General features: G+C 39.2%; 1 protein-coding gene and 1 long non-coding RNA gene across 4 annotated transcripts in view; both read right to left on the reverse strand.

The window, feature by feature from the left end:
• LOC310835928 (putative helicase senataxin) overlaps positions 1–13,966 on the reverse strand; it is a 427,391-nt gene that overhangs the window by 207,120 nt on the left and 206,305 nt on the right. The gene's annotated exons all lie outside the window — the stretch shown is intronic.
• Positions 684–10,615, reverse strand: LOC310836010. The gene is made up of 3 exons (XR_014559830.1): positions 9,485–10,615; positions 6,773–8,154; positions 684–1,478 (listed from the first exon to the last, which is right to left on the reverse strand). It is a non-coding gene; the product is annotated as an uncharacterized lncRNA (long non-coding RNA).

The following is a 13,966-nucleotide window of genomic DNA, read 5'->3' on the forward strand; positions in this document are numbered from 1 at the left end:
CATTTATAAAGAAACCAGAGGCCTTTCTTCTTGGAATAACAGGTTTGGAATTGCCCAAGAAAGATGTTAAATTATTTTTGTATGCCACAACTGCTGCTCGTATTTTGTTAGCTAAAAAGTGGAAAACCCAAGAATTACCAATGATAGAAGAATGGCAGATGAAGATGATGGATTTTTCGGAGCTAGCCAACCTAACCGGAAGAGTCTGCGACCAGAAGGAGGAGGAGTATCAGGAAGAGTGGATTTTTTTATTATTATTATTATTTAATTTTTATTAGTTTCAATTCATTATACAACACCAAACATTAAAACAATAAAGAAGACAAAACACAAAAAAGAAGAAAAGAAAAACATTGCATAACATAAAACACCAACAACTTAAACTTACAGTAACTAAATAACTAAATCACACTACAATAATTGACTTCCCTTCAACTCAGTTTCAGAATATGTTACAAAAGATTTTCTATCTGCAGTTTCGTTTTCTTAAAACTCTTTACGTCGCGGGCGTTACATCGAGCCTACTGTGATTTTTAGATTTTTTACATCTGTTTCAATATATGTCATAAATTTATTCCATTCATTATTAAACTTTGTACCTTTTTGGTTTCTTATTTTCTGTGTCATTTTTGCCAATTCTATATAATCAAATAATTTAGATTGCCACTCATTTATAGTTGGGATTTTTGATGTCTTCCAGTTTTGTGCTATTAGTGTTCTAGCAGCCACTGTTGCATATTGGAAAAGTGTTTGGTCTTCCTTTTTAATTTCTTCTCCAATTATCCCCAGAAGGAAGGCCTCGGGTTTTTTTGTGAAGGTATATTTAAATATTTTTTTTAGTTCATTGTAAATAGTTTCCCAAAACTTTCTAATTACCTCACAAGACCACCACATGTGGTAAAAATTGCCTTCCTTCATCTTACATTTCCAGCATGATTTGTCTCCGGTTTTGTACATTTTTTTCTAATTTTACAGGCGTGATGTACCACCTGTACATCATTTTATCCATGTTCTCTCTAAGTGTTGTACATGCCGAGAATTTCATACCTTTATTCCAAAGTTTCTTCCACTTATCAAACTCTATGTTGTATCCAAAGTCTATCGCCCTTTTCACCATTACTTCTTTTATTTCTTCATCTTTGGTGTCCCATTCAAGCAACTGGCTGTACATTTTTGATAGGAGTTTTGATTTATTTTCTAATATTTCTACCTGGAATCTGGATTTTTTTTCGTTCATCCCAATCTTTTTATCTTCAGTCCAAAAAGCATTGATTTGATGAAATTGGATCCAGCCTGTCAGTTTGTTCTTTATCTCTTCATATGGCCTAATCTTCCATCCATTTTCTGTTTTTACTAGCAAATCTTCATAAGTCCATCTTTCTCCTTCAATATATATATATTTTTTATTGTTAAGATGTCGATTGGTGATAACCACCAGGGGGTGTTCCTTTCCAATAATTTTTTGTTTCTCTCCCATACTTCCAACAGTGGTCCAAGATGGCGAACGGCACTTAGTCAGCGTGAGTGTGAGCTCCCTGATTTATCTTTTAAGTCTGTTTTAATGAGTATAGAAACCTATTAAGTTTTAACTTTAGTTTTTAGTTTTAGTTTTAAATTAGTAAGTAGGAGGACGCCTCTTTCTATCGGGGAGACAACCATTGACCTTGAAACTGGGGCGGCTGCATGAAGAGAGAAATGACTAAGCAATTATACAGCCCTGCTTGTGGGAGAGGAACTGGGAAACGTACCAGAGATTCTAGAGATTTAGACGACACAGAGGAACTGAGATGCCTGCCTCTTGCTAAACAAACAAAAATTAGTGAATCTGAAGGTACAAAGGATATTTTTAATGTTCCAATTTCGAACTCTTTCACACTGCTAGCAGAGATGAATGGCGAGGAGACCATTGTGAGAGAGCCTTTTGATAACCTGCCTACTAAACCTTCAAGCAAGGGTAATGCTGGTATCCACTCGAATGACTGCGCTAGAGCCCGTGAAAGCTGCATTGATGAGATACTATTTGAACACTCGACTACTCTAGACCTAGTTGCTAAAATGGTGGACTATATCTTTAAATACATAAAAGACATCTGAGGATCCTTGGAGAAGATTATTTCGCTTGTATCCCTAGCAGGTAAAGACAGTTCCCCTGATGTATCACCTGAGATGAAGCCCATACAAATGCCCAGAGCACCCGTTTTACCTCACACCTCCTGTATAATTCCTCAAGCTGCTGGCAATCAGAAAAGTGAGCAAAGTGAGCAAAATAAGAAGGAACAACACTTTGCACCTCCTCACAAACTGCTGCTGCAAGCTACCAAAATCTGCCTAACGGTTTGCCCCTTTAGAAGCAAGGTGATAAACTGGCATTATAAGCGTGATATAAGGAGACACCTAGCGGAGCTCCTGGGGGTAATCCCTAGCTCTATTGACCTGAAGCATTCTGTCCATATTAGCAGCAGACCTCAGAGGCAGAGAGTGCTGCTCTCCTTTAAAACCAAAAAGCTCCCTGCACTTATTATGTCCTCAAGAAGCCTTCTAATTAACTATGGAATCTTTGCTACAAGAGTCTTTACCAATACCAAGATCTGCCCCCTCTTGCCAACTGCTTGTTCAAAAAGAAAGCAGACAAGTCTGAGGGTTCGCCAATTGCCACGACTCCAACTCCCCTGGCTGCAGGTCTAATTAGCTGGACTGACCCCCCCCCCCCCCTGCCTCCACTGACAAAGGCTATACATCTGGAGAATTCTACGGAGCGTGAGTTACTTCTATCCTTCTCCCAATTGCCAAAACTGGAGCGAACAGAGATAACGGACAGATTGGACGAGTTGCTACTCTGTCTCCGTAACTCAGAAGATCATGCTCATGTAAATAAGATGAATTCACAGTGGAAGATTCGACAACCCTCTGGTCAAACTCGGAAGCTGTGACAAGACTGAATGCTCTTTTGGAGGCAAACCGAAAAGGATGCCTTCCACCTGCCTTACACCGCATGTTCCCTACAGCAACCGCAGACCCAAAAGGCCCATCCCCCTCAATCTTAGAGCATACTTTAAATGCAGAGTCTATGGACCTGTCGTTAAGTGATACTCCCGTGCACCAGAACCCATCCCCGCAGCCACCAATAATTAAGCCTCAATCCATGGCTGCTGCTGCTGCGGTAAGTGGTGTTTGGAAATTGCCTGGTAAGCAAGCTACAATTACTTCCTTCTTCCAGCCTATTGCCCCCCCTCGCCGCACGCATTCCCAGGTGGATTCTGCCGTGCTGGTTCCGCAAGGCCCAGCATGACTCGAAGGGGTGACCAGGAGATCACTTACTTTCTTATCCTGGAATGTAGCTGGCATTAAACCTAAGCTGATGGACCCATCCTTTGTCGCCTACATAAAAGGCAGTCGTATTCTTTTGCTGCAAGAGACCTGGGCTTGTGAGGGCTTCTCCTTATCAGGGTATAAGGGCTTCTACCTGAATGCACACCAGAATTCACTATCACCTGGTAGACCACAAGGTGGACTGGCTACCTTAGTTTCTTTGGCCTTAAATCTGCAGGTGGAACAAATCAACATCCAGTCGTCATCCATGCTGGGTGTAAAGCTACAAACAGCGGAGGAAGTGTTCGTGGTGATTAATGTTTATTTGCACCCAACCTACAAGAAAAACCTGGTGGACCAAAGATGGAGGGGAATTCAACTGACTCTTGAAACTCTCCTAGAGAAATATCCTGAAGCCACCTTTCTTGTTGCAGGAGATTTCAACGGCCGATTGTCTCACTCTGATAAATCATTATTTGCTAAGTATAATAAATATCCCCCACTACCCATTTTAACCTCAGACCTTTTACCCAGGAATTTTAAAGACAGTGTTGCTACATACTCAGGTTTTAAATGTAGACAAACTTTGATGGCTCTTAATTTTCACCTTCTAAACGGAGCTCTCAGTTCTGATTACCCTGCCGAATTTACTTTCTGGTCAGGCTCCCGAGCCTCTACCATAGACTTTATTTGGACATCAGTAGACCTAATTCCCAAAATTTCCAACTTTAGGGTGGTAACGAGGTTGGAAAGTGACCATTTTCCATTAGAACTCTCTCTGACCCTGGATGGAGAATTGGCTACCTATTCCTGTGTGCCTATTACAAATAACCAGCTTCAGATGAGGCCCACTGCCTTAAAATGGACCGACAATATGGCTCAACGGATAAATGAACTCCTTTGGTCGGACCAACTGCAAGAGACAAGGGACTTCCTTGTCCAGGCAGTTGAGCCACTGCCAATATATGACAATTTAGTAGAACTGCTAAAACCTTCGTTGGCTAAGGCCCCGGTAATGAATAGTAACCATTTCTCTCATAAAAAGTGGTTTGAGGAGGAATGTAGACACTTCAAGAACAACCTATATAATGAATTCTTGGCATATAGGGCATCAAATGACCCCGCACCTAGCAGTCACCTTATGAACCTCAAGAGAAGGTATAAAGCACTATTAAAGGAAAAGAAGCTTGCGGCAGAAAGAAATGATTGGAAGAACCTTCTAAAAGCTGCAGAAAATAGAAATCCCTCCTCCTTTTGGCACCAAATTTCTCATTACCTGGGTAGACCGTTGTCAAGGATAGAACCTCAAATTTCAGCTGACACCTGGGAAAGCTTCTTCTCCGATTTATATGCAGCTCACGCTGCCAGCGGAGGAAGGTTAGACTTGGCCCCCTTGCCTGAGTGGGATCCTGTTACCTGCTCTGAAGTGGAAACACTTATAGGCCAATTTGAGGTGGGCAAGGCACCCGGAGACGATCTTATCTCCATAGATGTTATTAAAGCCAATAAGGATTGGTGGTGTCCACCCCTAGCAGCTCTTTTTACTTATATAAACAAAACAGCACAATTTCCTCCAAGCTGGAACTCTGCACTGATTGTGTTAATCCACAAGAAAGGGCCGCGCACAGACCCGGCCAATTTTAGACCAATTAGCCTGCTAAATGTTATCGGGAAGATCTATTCAAGATTTCTACTTAACAAATTAACGACCTGGATGGAAAGCAACAATATCATCGCAGAGGAACAGGCGGGTTTCCGCCCTGGAAGATCAACAACAGACCAAATCTTGATCCTAAATCACTTGGCCACCAAGTATGCTGACAATGGCCTAAAAGGCCTCCACGTCACCTTTATAGACTTTAAGCAGGCCTTTGATCTAATTCCCAGGAACCAGCTATGGGCAAAATTGGCAGCGACATCTATAGACCGCCGCCTTCTCCTGCTGATTATTAATTTGCATACTAATACCTTCCTGAGGATTAGGCTAGATAGCAAGGGGCTAGTCTCCAATCCGGTTGCCACCACTAGGGGGGTAAGACAGGGCTGTTTGCTTGCCCCTGCCCTGTTTAATTTCTATATTAATTCGCTAGTGGTGCATATGGCAAATACTGATTTCCATCCACCAAAACTGGCAGGACGAGCCTTGAATGTCCTGCTGTATGCAGACGATGCCGCCCTATTAGCTACGTCCCCCATCGGATTAAGGAGGATGCTTCGAGCTCTTCATGAATATGAGACCCAACACGAGCTCCAACTAAATTATGCCAAGACCAAAATATTGGTCTTTGCTGCTCGATTGAAACCTAATTTATGGTCAATTAATGGTATTCCTTTAGAGCAGGTCAGCTGCTTCAAATACCTGGGTCAGGTTGTAAGATCAAATAGGTCCTTCTTGGCGCACAGAGAATACATAGCCTCGAACGCATCCAAAGCAGCCTTGGTGATTAGAACCCTGTACTCTAAGAAACAGGCACAAACTGTCAAAGTTGCCTTGCGACTCTTTAAAATGAAAGTCCTCCCTCTTCTACTGGTGGGCATTGCCTTGGGCTCACGTAGGGACTTTGAAAAATTGGAATCTATCCAAACCCAATTCCTCAGGGCCATACTCAGGATCCCCCCCTCCATGGCAGGCGCGATCATGAGATTGGAAACCGGTTGTCAAGCCTTTAGGTATGTGGCCCTGAAAGGGAAGTTATGGTTATGGCTCAAGCTCTGTTTCAGACCGGTGGGTTTGGCCCCCTTGATTCTGAGGGATAACTTTAAATCTCCATGGGAAGGGGAGATAGTGGAGGAAGTGCAGAAGTGCGGGTTGTCCTCCCTTTATATAGAGTCCATGACGTATAGCCACGCAAAGGCGGTGATCGCTCAAAGATTAAGGGATATTGCCAGACAGGAGGACATAGCCCGTGTGAAACCAGGGCTGTTTCTGGGGGAGCAGTTGTATCGGGCTGCTCCAGCTCGCTACCTGGTGGATATCCACTACGTGGAATACCGCAGACTATTTACTGCGACTAGGCTGAATGTTCTTGACTCGGCGGTTCTGAAGGGAAGATATGGAGGAGTCCCATATGACCAGAGATTATGCCACTGTGCATTGGGTGAGGTAGAATCCACAGAGCACATTTTACTGAGCTGTCCCTTCTACAACGATTTAAGACAGTATCTTATAACTCCATACTTACCCCAGCTCAGTTCCCGACAAAGAGGAGAGCAGACAGCATATCTGCTAAATGAATCTTCTGGGAAAACAACTTTGTCAGTGGCTAAATTCCCTTTCCTGGCACTCAAGTGTCGGAAACGTATAACTGAATGCTTTGATGTGGGTTATCTGTGAGAGGTCTAGTACTGTGGCCCTACCTTATTTATGTTGTTATAGTTGTTATAGTATGATGTTATAGTTTATAAGTATTGTGTAATGTTTTATTTCTGACTATCGGTCGAATAAAGGAAATTGTTTTTGTACTTCCAACAGTGGCCCTCTAATAATATGATTAGAAAATCCTTTGTGGACCTTTTCCTTATTACGCCACAAGTAAGCATGCCAACCGAATCTTATATTGAAACCTTCTAAATCTAACAGGTCTGTGTTTTTGATAACAATCCAATCTTTAACCCAGCAAAGGCACGAGGCTTCATAATACAGCTTCAAATTTGGAACCGCAAATCCTCCCCTATCTCTTTGATCTGTGAGTAATTTGAATCTAATTCTTGGTCTTTTTCCTTGCCAAATAAATTTAGAGAGTACTTTCTGCCAATCTTTAAATACTGAGGTTCCCCTGATTATCGGTATATTTTGAAATAAGAACAGCAATTTCAGTAATAAGCTCATCTTAATTGCCGCCATTCTTCCCGACCAAGAGAGTTTTATTCTGTTCCAGGTATCCAGGTCCTTCTTTATTTCTTTCCATGTGTTTGTGTAGTTATCTTCCATTAAATTTATATTCTTCATCGTTAGCCATCGTTAGGTATTTTACTTTTTTAGTTGCTTTAATCCCAGTCTGTAATTCAAGATGGTTTTTTACCTCTTCTTTCATATTTTTAGTCATCATTTTAGTTTTTGTTCTATTTAGTTTAAAGCCGGATAACTTTCCAAATTCTTCTAGCAAATCTATCACTTTACTGACACTTTTTTTTTTGGATCTTCCAACGACGACATAAGATCATCAACATATGCTTTCAATTTATATTCTTTTACTCCAATTCTTATTCCGCGTATCTCTGAAGTTTTCCTTATCTTATTTGTAATTATTTCTAACACCATAATAAACAAAAGGTGACAGAGGGCACCCCTGTCTTGTACCCTTTGAAATTTCAAAGGAGTCAGTTAAGTTGTTATTAATAATTAATTTAGCACTTTGGTGTGAATAAATTGCTTTTATTCCTTCCAGGAATGTGCCCTCTATCCCTGCCGTTTCCAAACATTTTATTAGGAAATGCCAGGATACATTGTCAAAAGCCTTTTCGGCGTCAATGAACATTAATACCGTGAGAATTTCATTTTTACATTCTAGATATTCATTAACATTTATTATATGTCTTATGTTGTCTTTTATTTGCCTATTGGGTAAGAATCCGGCTTGGTCATTATGAATGAGATTGGCTAAGCACTTTTTAAATCGACTCGCCATTACATCTGCGAAGATCTTATAATTATTATTTAATAATGAAATCGGTCTGTAGTTCTTAATATTAAGTTTATCTGAGTCAGGTTTAGGTATTAGCGTAATATATGCTTCTTTCCAGGACGCTGGTATTCTTCCTCCTCTTAAAATCTCATTCATTACTTCAAAAGCACCGGTGTTAAGAGTTCTTCTAGGACTTTGTAGTACTTGGCCGATAAGCCATCTGGGCCCGGGACTTCCGGGTTAGCGCCTCCGGCAATGGCGGAATTCCTCTGATCGGGAGGAACCCGCTCCATGAAAATCAGGGTCTGGCCGCCACGGCGAAGGCGGAGACCCACTAAAAGCCACAGGCGGGAGAAGCCTTAGTGACTGTATTATGCAAGATAAGCTATTCGCTGGAACAGCTCCACAATAAGACGGATGTTATGACTACTAAACTTGAGAACTTGGGACAAAAAGTGATTAATTTGGGACAAAAAGTGAACATTAATACAGGAATCTGCTTTGACAGGACAAATTGGGGAGAAGACGAAGGAGAAAGTTGTTGTTGCTGAACCTAAAGTAATACAAGTGGGAGCCCCAGCCTTCCAGAGGCAAATCGAGGACTATAAATTGAGGCCTTTTATGATTGAATATAGAAAAAGTCAGATTTTGAGGATCGGAGCCCTGCTTGGACTGGAGAAGGAAAGTTGGATAGACCCTTTTATACAGGGATTTACTGACCTTTGGGTCCTGGATTTGGGTCAGGAGGTGATTGGAGTTGTGGGGGCCTTTGGATTTGGAGGAACTTTAAAACATGTCTTGAGATATTATATGGACCTTAGTTTTAACTATGGAGAGTTGGTTGACCTGTCAAGAAAGAATAAAAGCATTGTTAGGTCGGAGTCTCCCCGAGATCTGCTCTTCAGCATTAAAGAATATGAAGAAGACCTGCAGAAGGGACTTGGAAAAGAGTTAAGAGCCTTGGACAGAAGATCTCCAGGTTGATGAACTATATGGAATTGACGGAAATGACTGGCAGAATCCGAGACCAGGGAGAAGAGATGGTGGAAGAAGATTGGAAAAGTTTAAAGTTTATATATAGAAATACTGTATAATTAATGAGTGTTAGAAAATTTGTTGGAATGAAATTTTATGGCTTTAGTAGAAATGTTATAAGGAGTTAAGCATAAATAAGTACTTTAGCATTGATGGAAAATAAGGTTAAAAATATGTTAAGATATTTATATGACAAAAAATAGAGAAAGATGGAAAGGAATTGCTGAAACAATTAATAGAAGTGGAATACAAAAAGGGAGGTGAGAGGAGGTCGATGAAACAAGGGAATGAAATATAGAGCCATGAAATGGTATGATGTATGTTTTTTAAAATGTTGTTTTGTTTTGTTTAATTTAGTGTGTTAAGGTTGTGTTTTGTATTGTTTATATTGTATTGTATTGCTTTTGTTTTTCTCTCTTTTGTTTTTTTCTTCTTGTCTTTTTTCTTCTCTTTTTTTTCTTGTAAGTTTTAAAAGTAATAAATATTATTTAAAAAACAAACAAACGATAAGCCACCTGGCCCCGGAGCTTTCCCCAGTTTCATCTTCTTTATCGCCTCCTGAATTTCCTCTACTTTTATGGGTTTATTTAATAGACTTTTTTCCTCCTCCGATAGACTGTTGATTCTGTTTTCTTCTAGATATTTTCCTATTTCTATTACATCTTCTTCTCTTTTATATAAATTTTCATAGAATTTAAGGAAGCTCTTTTTTATTTCATTAGGATCCTCCAAGACTTGTTCTTCTATTTTTACTTTATTGATCACATTTTGTTTTCTCCTTTTTCTTAATTGCCACACCAGAAATTTTCCAGTTCTATTTGCAGACTCGAAAATTTTTTGTTTCATTAACTTAATTCCCAATTCCACCTCTTGATTTATTAATATTGAATATTGTGTTTGTAACATCTTATACAATTGCTTATTTCTTTCATCATTCGATTTCTCTATCAAATTCTTTTCACATTCTCTTAGTTGGGTAAGTAACTCTTCTTTTTTTTGTTCTCTCACCTTTTTTCTATAACTATTTTGTTGTATCAAAAAACCTCTTAGCACTGCCTTACTAGCATCCCAGACTATATCAATATTTGTTTCTTTATTAATATTTAGATCAAAATAGTCTTTCAAGGTGGTTTTAGCCTTTTCAATCACTTCCTCTTTTTCAAATAAATAATCATTCATTCTCCATCTGTACATACCCTGGGTCTCCCATTTTAAATGTAACATTATTGAACTATGATCAGATAGTGTTCTGGGTTGTATCTCACATTTTCACACTCTTATTGTTAATTCTCTTGAGATCCAAATCTGATCCAGCCTGCTCCAACTCTGATGTGGCTCTGAAAAGTGGGTAAATTGTTTCGTCATGGGGTTTTTATGTCTCCATATGTCTATTAAATCTAAGTTATCCTTGAGGTCTTTAAACGATCTTGGAAGTTTCCCTTGATTTAAATTCTTCCTTTTCGAGCTTCTGTCTAATTCTGGTATTGGCACTCCATTTAGATCTCCAAGTAAAACCAATTTATTATTCTCTAGATCCAGTAAAGTTTGTTCCAATTTCTTAAAAAACTCAATTTTATTTGTATTTGGCGCATAGACCGTTACCACATTGATATTTTCTCTCTGATAGTTAATTTGTACTCCTAGGATTGTTCCTTCCTCGTCCTTACATATTAATTTAGGTTCTAATTTCTGCTTCACATAAATTACTACCCCTCTTTTTTTCTTAGAATCTGAATTGATAAACTGATAAATTGTTCCCAACTTTTTATTTATTAAAATATGTTTGTGTTTTTTGGCGACATGTGTTTCTTGGCAACAAATCACATCAATATTTTTTTTCTTTAAAATCTTCTCAAATTTATTTCTCTTAGACTTTTCGTTAAGACCGTTCACATTCCAGGACAAAAACTTAAGGGTCATTTCTATATTTAACTAGCGTACGCTTTATCCTAATTTCTAATTTAAATTCTAGTACTCCTATTTCCAATGGTTTCTTCGTCTTCCCACTCCTCCTCCTCCCCCGATTCCACCTCCTCTACTTCTTCCTCTACCTCTCTTCCCCTCCTCTCCGTCCCTTCAGCCTCCTTCCCCTTTCTTCCCCTCCCCTCTTCTATGCTTATCTCTCCTCCTCTAGGTCTTTCTTCTTCTTTTCCAAGATCCTTTTCGTATCTTCTCAGAAACTTTTTCACTTCTTGTGTGTCTGTCAATTTAAACCTTTTGTTCTTGTAATAGAAGGAAATCCCTTCTGGGAATTCCCATTTATACTGTATTGTATTTCTTTTCAAGACACTTGTTATTTGTCTATATCCTTCCCTTTTGCGCAGAATCCTGATTGGAATTTCTTTAAAAATAATAATTGGGCAGCCTCCAATCATTAATTTTCTTTGATAGCTTGTTCTTAATATTGTGTTCTTCATTTCAATTGAGTTAAATATGACTAAGCAATCACCGGGATTTTTTTTTTTTACTTAGTTTGTTGGGATTTCACTCTTATTCTGAACCCATTTTCTATTGTGTATGCTACTTGTTCTTTTATCTCCAACCATTTTGCAAGTTCTTTGGTCATTTTTTCTCTTATGTTCTCGTTTACTTCTTCTGCTACACCTCTAAATTTTAAATTGAGTTGTTTCTGACGCATTTCTGTCATGGCTAGATTGTCCCATAGTTGATATTGCGTTTTATTTAAGTCTTTTATTTCTTCCTTTAATTTTTCTGTCTCTTTCTTTTGGTCCTTCAATTCTTTTTGAGTTCTTTTATTTGTTTCTTCGATTATTTTTGACTTGACTGTCAAATCTTGTATCTTACTAGAGAGTTCTCTTACGGCACCTTCTATTTTCCTGCCTATCTGTTCCTGTATCTCTCCTAATTTGCTTTCCATATGTAATTCACTTTGCTTAAATTCCTCCTTAATTTTTAACCATAAAATGTCTAAATCTCTGATTTCCTCTTGTCGGGATGCCTTTCTCTCTCCTGGCATCCCTCCTACTTTTTTCCCGTTTCCCCCCGACATTTTGCGATTAATTTCTCAATAATCAACTTTAATTTCGACTCTCTCCCCTAGGGGGCGCACAATCTCTCTTTTACCCTTTCTATATTTTCAACACTTTTATCTATCTATTCTCATATCACTTTCCTTATATCTCTTTGTTTTCCTTAATATCGTGCCCCCCTTAATTTCAATCCAGACTTTGCGACCAAAAGAAAAGAGGAACCTTTCCGTAACTTATTCAATGTTGTCCAATCCCACTAGCCTTATCAGTGACCTTGTGTCATCATAAATTTGATTGTATTAGTATGTTAGTTTCAAAGACAAAGAACAAAGAACAAAAATAAAGACGAAAAACAAAAATGGTAGTCTCTTTTTGCAGTCCAAAGAAGGTTGTTCAGTCTCTATCAAATTCTGTAATTTTCAGCCACTTGTCGGCCTAGTCCAATTCATAAAGGATGTTTCCAGGCGTTCATTGCCGTCTAATGCCTCAGGTCCCAAGTTTTGTTAAATCAGTCTTTGTAATCCGGGGGGGGGGGGATGTATATATTTAAATAAGTATTCAATAAATGAATCGGATGACACCCAACTTTTAGGGCCTGAAATTATTCAGAGTTGAGATAAATTATTTTTTCTGAATTGTTAGAGTTCAAATGAAGAGAGATGAGTTGTTAATTATTTTATTATGGTAGAAGACAAAAGAGGGAAGAAAGGAAAGTAGAAAAATAGGTTGGAAAAAAGGGTAAGGTGGCGAAATAGTTCACTTCTCAAATTTAAAACCAGAAAAAAACCGGGGGGGGGGGGGAAGGACCAAAAGAAGAGAAAAACTCAAGGAAGGCACAATAATTTGGAGGGGAGAATAACATGAGGAAACGTGGGGGAAAAGAAAGAGGGTAGGGAGAGAAAAAACCAAAATTTTACAGGCAAAACAAGGCAAATTTTACAGGCAAAGGGAGAGTGGATTAAATTTAATGATTATCTAGTTAAATTTGTTAAGTTAAATTAACTGAAAACAGCTTGCAGATACTTGTTTGGCTTAGGATTTTATTTATGTTAAGTGATGAATTAATATGTTTAATTCCATAAGGTGAGGATTTAAGGATGTTAATGTTGAAGTTAAATTTCATAAGAATTGGGATTTGGAAAACCGTTAAAAGGACATGCAATGAAATTCAACCAAGGGGAAGCGAGGAAGTCACTTAACAAAGTTGTTAAGTGTAATTTTCAATAAGGCTATGATTTATGTTTGTTGTCTTTGTTTGTTTATAATATTGTGAAAACCAATAAAAAAAAATTGGGGGGGGGGGGGAGGAAAACGCCCTGGGGATGCCTGCAAGCCCCCGTATCTCTGAGCATCTTCCGATGTGTGCAGCACTGGAAAAGGCATCTCCCTTCATCTCCAGGGAACTCAGTGACATATACCAGCTGGCATATGCACACTAATCTTCTGGCATAACACAGCAAGAAGCGTGAAACAACAGAGATCTAAGCTACTATTTATTTACACTCTATATACAGACTACAGCATAATGGTGTCCATTCTCTTCCGAGAGAAAAAGAAGAAGTGAAAGTACTGTCCAAAGTACATACAACGAAAGAGAGATAAGGATGTCTTCCGTTCCCATAGTCTTCTCAGACAGGCATGTGATTTACAACAATCTCAAATGCAGCGACGGTGGAGTGAAATGCTAACACAGCCACCCGCTCAATCACCTTGCCCAAGAATGGAAGTTTTGAGACTGGGCAATAGTTGGCCATATGGACTGGGTCCAAAGATGCTTTTTTAAGAAGCGGTTTAATAATTGCCTCTTTCAGTGGGTCTGGGAAGGCTCACAGAGGAAAGCATTCACCACCAATCTCCCAGCCCAGCACTTCCCGGCTTGCTTTTATGAGCCAGGATGGGCTGCCAAGGAGACAGGTGGTTGGCTTTACTCATCCAAGCAGCCTGTCCACATCCTCGGAGGTAACAGACTTGATCCCACACAACTTGACTAGACAGGACTCTAGCACT

Source organism: Podarcis gaigeae (assembly GCF_964106915.1).
Source record: "Podarcis gaigeae genome assembly, chromosome: W".
NCBI lineage: Eukaryota > Metazoa > Chordata > Lepidosauria > Squamata > Lacertidae > Podarcis > Podarcis gaigeae.